The following is a 9316-nucleotide window of genomic DNA, read 5'->3' on the forward strand; positions in this document are numbered from 1 at the left end:
CTGGGGTCGATTTGCTCGACTAAAGGCGGTGCTCCAGCATAGCCGCAGTCAAATGACTGAAACAAGTAAAAGAGTATATATTTGATATTCTTTTATTCTTTTACTTGTTTCAGTCATTTGACTGCGGCCAATCTGGAGCACCGCCTTAACTGGTTGAGCTTAAGCAACCAGCCGTTATTATTAATATATTTATATTTATTAAAGCGGTGAACTGTTAGAATCTTTAGTACACCGGTTAAAATATTTAGCAACATTTCGTCCATCTTTAATTTCTGAGTTCAAATACCGCCGAGGTCAGCCTTGCCGTCCATCTTTTCGGTGTTGTTAAAATAAACCTAGATTGAACACTGGGGTCAATGTAATCGACTTACACCTTCCTCCGAACTTGCCGGCCTTGTGCCAAAAGTTGAAACCAATATAGTTATATTCAATAGTGAGTGTGAATGGCAGACACAGTAGAAACAGCTTAAATATTCTCTTACATTGAATCGCGTCCTTTTACAGGCTGCGTGTTTAAATCTTACCGAAGTCAACTCTTCACTTTCAACGTTCTAGAATCAATGAACCATGTAGCTCTGAAGTATTGGGAGTAAACCGATTCGATTTTTCCTTCCCACAAAATATCTAATAATCTTGCCCGTAATCGAGGAAGAAAGGTTAGATATATCAGATAATGTACTTGAAGGCATTCGTGTTCGTGTCTCGTACTTTGTTCACCGGAATTCGAAAAGAAGTAGATAGCTTCAAATATGAAAGGACGAATTAGAAATCACTGTGAACTAGAGAGAGAGAGAGACAGGGGGGAGAGGGAAATAGAGATAGACAGAGAGAGAAAAAGAGGGGGAGAATACTATTTCAAGTTTGAAAACACAGTGGCTCATTGAAAAAGGGCAATAAACGTTACATTCTTTCGAACATTTAGAAAAACTAAGATTTTTAAGATTTCACTATTCATTATGAACATAGCACTGACTTGTAGCTTTATACATACATAAATACATATATACATACACGCATACGTACAAACATTCATACATACCTACATACATACATATATACATACATATGTATCTGTGTATGAATGTATTGTGCATGATTGCATTATGTATGTATGTATGTATGAATATATGTATATAATTTGACTTGTTCGAGTTTCAATTTTTTTTATAGTATAGTAAAGTATTGTTAAATAATTTGCCGCTAGCAGTCTTTGAGTTTGCTTCCTATTAACCAAAAATAATTTCAACATATCTCTGAATTTTATTACATAATGAATCATAATATATCATTATGATGTCTAGAAGTGTTTTGCATTTTTTCCTCTGTATTTCGTATATCCGCTCTGAAGAATCTAGATAATTGCTATGAAATAATCTCTCTTATACCATTAAATGTATTCCAAGACAATCTTAACAAGATGAGCTTTGTTTTATAGACGTATTGTCATAGCTCGAGTAATTATCTTAGTAGGATTGTCTTTGAATATATGTTTATGATATATGAGAGATTATTGTATGGTAATTATCTAAATCTCTAAGAAAATTTAATGATATCAGAAATATAGAAAAGAGGTAAAACTGTTCTAGACAACATAGTGATTCATTATACTTTACGGTGTAGCTCTGTAACAAAATTCGAAGATATACCATTTAAAGTGTGTATGTGAGATTCTTGTGGATGAGACTACAATGTGAATTGAAGAATGTAAAGCTTGAGGAGGATAATAACTATAACTTTTGGACTTTATTAACCTGATGTGAATTCAAGAAACTCTTGTATGGATCTTAGCACGTTACTACCAGCGGCGAGCTGGTAGAAATGTTTGCACTCCGGACAAATGCTTAGTAACATTTCGTCTGTCTTTTTGTTTTAAGTTCAAATGTTGCTGCGGTCGACTTACTTTGCCTTTCATCCTTTTGGAGTCGAGATCGACTTCATTTGCCTTTAATATTATTATTGTTATTATTATTATTATTATTATTATTATTATTATTATTATTATTATTATTGCCTTTGCACAGCGTCTAACGCTGGAGATGTACTACAGTGTCAGCTGTTCACTACCAGTGAACTAAGGTAACACCGCTTATTTTCGAGGACCCTCCGGAGTATTCAAGCGGTTCCGAGCAGTGCTGTTTCTGCAGGTGCTCCACCCTTATTGCAGCCCCTATTTGTTCCACGTACTTCTCGAGATTTTTGCTCACCTTTCCCAGGGCTCCGACAATTATTGGTACTACTGCTACCTTTTTTATCGACCACAACTGCTTAACTTCCCAAGCTAACCTGTCGTATCTCTCGACTTTTCTTTCTTCCTTATCGCATACCTTGTTGTCAGCTGGGCATGCTATGTCTATGATCCAGCATCGTTTGTTTTCCTTCTCAATTAAGACTATGTCCGGCTTCCTATTCTCTATCTCATGGTCGCACTGAATCATAAAATCCCATAGGATCTTTGCATTTCTATTTTCGACGATGTCTTCAGGTTTGTGGTCGTACCAATTTTTTGCTCTGTCAAGTCCATACTTGTTGCAAAGTGTCCAGTGGACAAGCCTGGCTATATTGTCGTGGCGCCTCTTATATTCCTTCTGGGCTAGTGGCGTACATTGGCTGATTATTATTATTATTATTATTATTATTATTATTATTATTATTATTATTATTATTATTATTATTATTATTATTATTATTATTGTTACTATTATTATTATTATTATTATTATTATTATTATTATTATTATTATTATTATTATTATTAATGCCGGACATGTTCTTGTTATTCATGATATTATTTCTTTTGGTATTACTGCTTCCTTTATATAAATTGTCGAACTCAGGTGAAACATTTACTACAATTCTTTCATAAAACACTGCAAAAAGAAAAAACAACAGATAAAGAATGTACGAATCCTTGAACATAGACAAAAGGAAAACAATTCAATACATCAAACACCGAATATGTATACAGTATTTTGATCTTGTGCTTATTCACGTACGTTCATTTCTTGGATGAAATTATATTTTATTGTTTCAGACAGATATGAAGCAGATGCAGTCAGAAATATGCATTTCATGCTGATCAGCATACGATCTAACTAAGGCATACACGAGCCTTAGTTATTTGCATTTATTTATTTGCTTTATTAACTGACGCTCCGTGTATATTTTTGCTCCATAAAAATACTTAATGATACTGCAACCTGAAAACTTTAACAATAGACCTTAGATAAACTCCTTACGAAGTGTTTGATAAATAGCTAAACACATATTTAACCAGGAAGCTGAACATCATAGCTTTTGATTTTCCATTATGGGTATTGGGCGTAATTGCGTTTATTAACTGAAAGATTACAAATGCACTCAAAGAAAATATTTTCCTCATACTGTAATACTGTAATATATAATATACTGTAATATATAATACTGTAATATATAATGGTTTTCCCTATGCCTCAGCATAACCTGAGTTTTATTCAAGTTTAGAAAGATTTCCAAATATAAATTAATCTCATAAATCGTTGATAGATAAAGTCAAACCTTTATTTGAATAGTTGGAGTATTAGCATCTGGCATCAAACTAGACAAGTGCACATTGCGCTTTAGGTGACAGAGCAATTCGCAGTTCTGATTATGACGGGTGATCAACCTTAAATACACTAATAACATGAAAGTCAGGTTGTTGATCTAGCAGTGCTTTGTCACGCTATATATTTATAACCATATTGTGATATCTGCATTAGTTGTTTTCAAATCCCTTGTCATTAAAGAGGACAGATTTGCTATCAGATATCTAAGCTGTATTTAGTTGAAGCCTATGGGTGAAGTTTAAAGAGAAGTATTGAAGAATAGTGTCTGCAAGATTTTACATAACAAGATTTTTGCAGCAAAATGCGTATTAATGTGCAAAAGGAATTGCTTATTAATCAGAAACTTACTATCATGATTCTGTTTGAAGTGCTATGATAATAATAATTAATAGCTCTAGTTCAAATCTTGCTCATATATATCTTCTCCACTAATATTCTATATTGAGGAAAAAGCGTCGACCCTATTAATGGCCATATTGAGCTTGACAATCATACTTAAACATTAGTAGTACATATTTTCCAATTTTCTACCCTCTTCTCATTTATTCTTTTCCCAAGGAGGTAGCAAGCTGACGATAATTTAATGATTAGATAAACTATTTTTCCTTTAAGCAATAGACCCCAAAATAATACTATTTATCGTTGTGGATCTCTGTTTAGAAAAAAAGTCACTTGATTATTTTGCTCGGTTCGTGTTTAACATACGTGGTTAACATACAAAACAGAATTTACTGTTATATGAACTATTGCGAAGAATAGTTTTATGCGAAGAATAGTTTTAAATTCTCCCCAGGAGGATTCAAGCATGCATGAATATTATCGATAATCTTATCATTCGAAACAATCTAAATCCAACAAATCTATAAATCCTTGTACAGTGATGTGAACAGCTAATCGAATATTGCGCTATACTACTTTTGTTTCATGAAACTATATTCCATCATTACTTCCTACAACAAATTCCGTTGCAAAGAAGTCGTATTGTTTATTTGCATTGTATACTCGAAATGTATTATACTATTTCCAGCAGTTTCCTGTAATGCGAGAAGAAAGATAATTCTGTTATCAATGTTGCATCACTGAAGCATGACCTTTCGATTCTATGTTATATATTTTGTCACAAACAGCGTCAAAGTTAAACACACAAACCCCAGAAACTGTCAGCAATTTCAAATACCCAGCATGAAGGATCCACAATAGAAATCTTCAACGGCAGTGCTCACAAAACTTAAGCCTATCTGGGAAAGTGAGAATATTAGGCTCTCCACAGAATTCAGAGAGATGCGATCATTTCTGGTTCCTATCTTTCTGTATACCTGCGAGGCTTGGAAATTAACAGTGGAACTGGAAAAAATGTAAGCGCAATGGAAATGGGATGCTATAGACGGCTCCTAGTTATCTCGTACAAAGAATACGTAACGAATAACAAATTGAGGATGAAAATAACCCTGGGTATTGGACCACACAGTGGTCTGCTGACACTTGCAAAGACACAAAAGCTGAAATGGTATGGCCATGTCACAAGAAGGTTCGGCCTAGCAAAGAAAATTCTGCCAGGCGCAGTGAAAGGTGGACGAAAGCAAGCCAGGCCAAGGAAGAAGTGAGCTTGTAACATCAAGCAGTGGACAGGCCTCAATTTCACCGACTCACAGAGGTTAACTGAAACCTGAAAGAAGTGGTGAAATCTGGTTGTGATGTCATCAACAAATGTCCTAACGACCACATAATACAGGCGTAGGTTAGGATGGTATCTGATTAATATAAGTTAATTTTCTGATAATCTTTCCTTTAAGTTAAGACACAGGATGAAATTAGTTACGAATTATGGCGCAATAGGAAGGAAATTACATGTATCAACTGCCTTATTAGTGAAATAGATTAAAGGTAGGATTTAATTATTCTTTATCTTTGGGAAGTACAATATGAAATTAAAAAGAAAACAAACACATGTACAATCAGAACCTAAAAATGGAGTGTATACGTCTTTCTTTCTGTCTATGTATGTATGTAAGTTATGTATATATCGATATTTATATATATATATATGTGTGTGTGTTTGTGTGTGTGTGTGTGTGTGTGTGTGTGTGTGTGTGTGTGTGTGTGTGTGTGTGTGTGAAAGGGAGAGAAAACTACAAATATTAGTACGCTGTCCGAGACAGATGAGAAACTCTGCACTAAGTTAAATAAATGATAGATTGCGCCCGTAGTTTCTTTTGGCTGATCAGAACAGATTTGAAAAACGAGAGAATGACGTTGGCAGATTTTATTTGTATCGTGTACATCATTGTCCTTGAATACCTCTGTAGATTTTAATCAAGCAGAGGTGTTGTAGATATAATCCTCTCTATTAGAGACACAGCGGCTGAAAATTTGTAGGGAGGTGTGCTAGTTAATTACATCAACCTCACACTGTTTCTGCCTACCTTCTATTTATACATGTATACACACACACACACACACACACACACACACACACACACACACACACACACACACACACATATATATATATATATATTTGTGCGTATATATGTGTATGTGTACTAGTATGTTGGCAGTATCAGAATTATATAGAGATTTAATTACTTGATCTTACATGTATATTGGATTACAGCTCATTAAATGTTAAATGTTAACTTCGTTAAACCTATTAGTACTAATTTTAATATCTAAAGTTTTCCGCTGGTAGAATAAATGAAAACAAAAATTTAAAAAAAAATAAATTACACACACTTACAAAAGTGGTGTACATAAATTTACAAAAAATGTTACTGAGCCTCACGTCTGGGATGAGAAATACACAAACAGACAAAACAAAAAGCAAAAAACCTATTTCTAGCATTTCAACATTTTCCTGGCCGCGATAAGTTTTCTAATTGACATTTAACTTTGACTCAAGAAGAACGATATTAAACGCAGCAATATATAAGGTCTATCTTAATATTCTTTTAGTAAAGTACCGCGGATCCTCTGACAGTAATAATGTCTAAAAAACATGAGCAATGTAACTAAAGATATGCATTTGCGAATGAGATCTGAAACGGGAACTTTGGGTAGTACTATTTTTGTCATTATTCAATATGCATATTAATGTTTTACGTTTCTCTGGCAATCGCCGTATGACAGAGCAAAGTTCGAAGTTGTGGGCTATAAGTACGTCTTCAGCCGAAACCTTGTAGCAATTACAATTCCAACACTTATTGTTGTATTTAACACGGGTCAATAATTCTTGTATGAAAGTTACACCTATCATTGCATATCCTGAAATGAAACCTGCTTAAAGTGAATTAGCTTGGAAACATTTTGTGTACATCAATAAATTTGCTATTTGTTGTTTAAATATAAGACCAGTAGTTCCTACAGGGCTGTGAACAATTGATTCGATGTTCATCGATAATGAAGCAGGAAGGACGCAGATGCTCGTGCCCTGCAGTTTGACAATGTCATACATAGTCAGTTGGTGTGTTTTTCACACTCATTTTATAACGATAACTTCTCTCCCGAGACAATTTCTGACGTTTCAGTAAACAATGAACTGGTTATATATAATCGTACACACTTGTATTTTAATCGATAATACTCAGTACTCTTCTAGTTAATTCACTTCAGCTTGAAGCTTTGCGCACATCAACAAATTTACTATGAAGTGTTTAAATATAAAAACGGTAGATCTTAGTGAGCTGCGAGCGGCAGATTCGGTGTGCGTTGCTAATGAAGCGTTATGACACAGGAGCACGTGTTCTGCGGTAGGACGACGTCATTCGTAACCAACATACATATGCATACAGACACACATGTGTCTTCCTATTGTCTATAAAGAGAATTTCTCTCCCGAGAGATATTCCGCAGCGAAGATCATTATAACGTTTGAACGTACACGACAGTCATAAATACGATTTGTACATTATATTTCAATAATGCTGGTCAGTGCACCTCTAGATAATGGGTGTTAATGCGTGCGAGTAGTGGGAAGAGGGGTAGGTGGTGTACTCTTTCTCACCCACAACTGACCACAGAAATTCTTATACACACACCCTTGCTGTTACGGTCACCGAACAGATAGCTTGAACCTGACACCGTAAAATTGCCAATTACCTGAACAATAGCTTCCTTGATCTTAATTTTTAATAGGGATTGCTTTGCTATTCGTGCTATCGGACTTCTTCTTCTTCTTCTTCTTCTTCTTCTTCTTCTTCTTCTTCTTCTTCTTCTTCTTCTCCTTCTTCTCCTTCTTCTTCTTCTTCTTCTTCTTCTTCTTCTTCTTCTTCTTCTTCTTCTTCTTCTTCTTCTTCTTCTTCTTCTTCTTCTTCTTCTTCTTCTCTACTAAAAACGACACTATGCCTGGCATTTTGAGGGAAAGGGATAGTCGATTACATCGTCCCCGGGGCTCAACAGATAATATATGTTATCGATTCCGAGAGAATGAAAGGCAAAGTGGACCTCGGTGAAATTTCAGACTTTGTACCTATAATAAAGAGGATTATTATAGAAGTTGTTGCTGTTATTGACACATTTCCGGTTGCTAGACTTAGCTTTGTTGGTGTCGCTGAAGCGGAGATGTTTTGCCTATGGGACTCTTGTTGTCTTTTCCTTCCTCTCCCTTCACTCAGTTGTAAACATGTGAGTCGTGTGTGTGTACGATTGTGTATTGTATCAGCCCGCGTGTGTAGAAAAGTGCGTTGCCTAGACCTTCAATTCTCTGATTTTTCCTACTACCCTGTGCTCCAGATTCTGGCACTGCTGATATTATAGATAATTTGCATAATAGGAATATATACTGAGCACTTAACACAATTCTCTGTAATTTTTTTTTGTAAAATATTAAATGGAAAATTAGTAAGAAACATATATAGATTTTCAACAAGGCTTTCTGGTAGTTAATTTGCTGACAAGCCTGTATGTTTTATAAAGTATAAATTACGAAATATGCTTTCTGTATTTTATTTTTTTCAAAGTAATATTGCGTATGTGTGCGTGCGTGTCTGTGTGAGTGCATGTGTGTGTGTGTATGTGTGTAACTGTATATATACAAATGCAAAGGGTTGAAAATTGTTGGTCTTAGCTATGAAGTCACATCTGTTGATCTCATGATTCATACACGTGTAAAACTGGATGTGAAAGCTTGCAGAGAAGGCAATGTGTGGGTGTATAGACATATACAAAATATGATTATAAATCGGAATATAAAGCTATATTTCAAACGATAGCTATTGAGTTATATATGCCTTATAAATACCTGAAACTGGCGAAAGCCATGTGCTAAATGTTGGATCAATAACAAAGATCTATCGGTGATGCTTCAAATACCCGCATACAGTTGGGTGGTGTTGTCGCCTGTGTCAAACTAGTAGTACCCACAACTAAAACATTCTGGTCTGATATTAGGTGTAAGTACAGTAAAAAAAAGAGGGTGTTGAATCATAGTGCAATGGGTGGGTGAAAAAATATCATTAAAAGGAAAAGGCTATTAGTTAAAAAAATCTTGATATGCAGTCTTAGGTGGATAGCCTTCAAAGGCAGACAAGTTCTATGCAATCGCACCCACATACATATTTAAGTATGTATGTATGTATGTATGTGTGCGTGTGCAGTACATGCATATATGTATGTACAACAAGGGAAGAGTAAGAACATAAAAAGGTTATTATGTAAAGAGGCAACAGTGAGAGAAAAAAAGAGTGGGATAATTAAATAAATATAAAATATTTAAATATAATAATGTATTATATATA

General features: G+C 34.7%; 1 protein-coding gene across 4 annotated transcripts in view; it reads left to right on the plus strand.

Annotated features, from left to right (window-relative positions):
• LOC106869300 (uncharacterized) overlaps positions 1-9316 on the plus strand; it is a 280230-nt gene that overhangs the window by 128498 nt on the left and 142416 nt on the right. The gene's annotated exons all lie outside the window — the stretch shown is intronic.

The sequence above is a fragment of the Octopus bimaculoides genome, chromosome 7 (genome assembly GCF_001194135.2).
Source record: "Octopus bimaculoides isolate UCB-OBI-ISO-001 chromosome 7, ASM119413v2, whole genome shotgun sequence".
Taxonomy (NCBI): domain Eukaryota; kingdom Metazoa; phylum Mollusca; class Cephalopoda; order Octopoda; family Octopodidae; genus Octopus; species Octopus bimaculoides.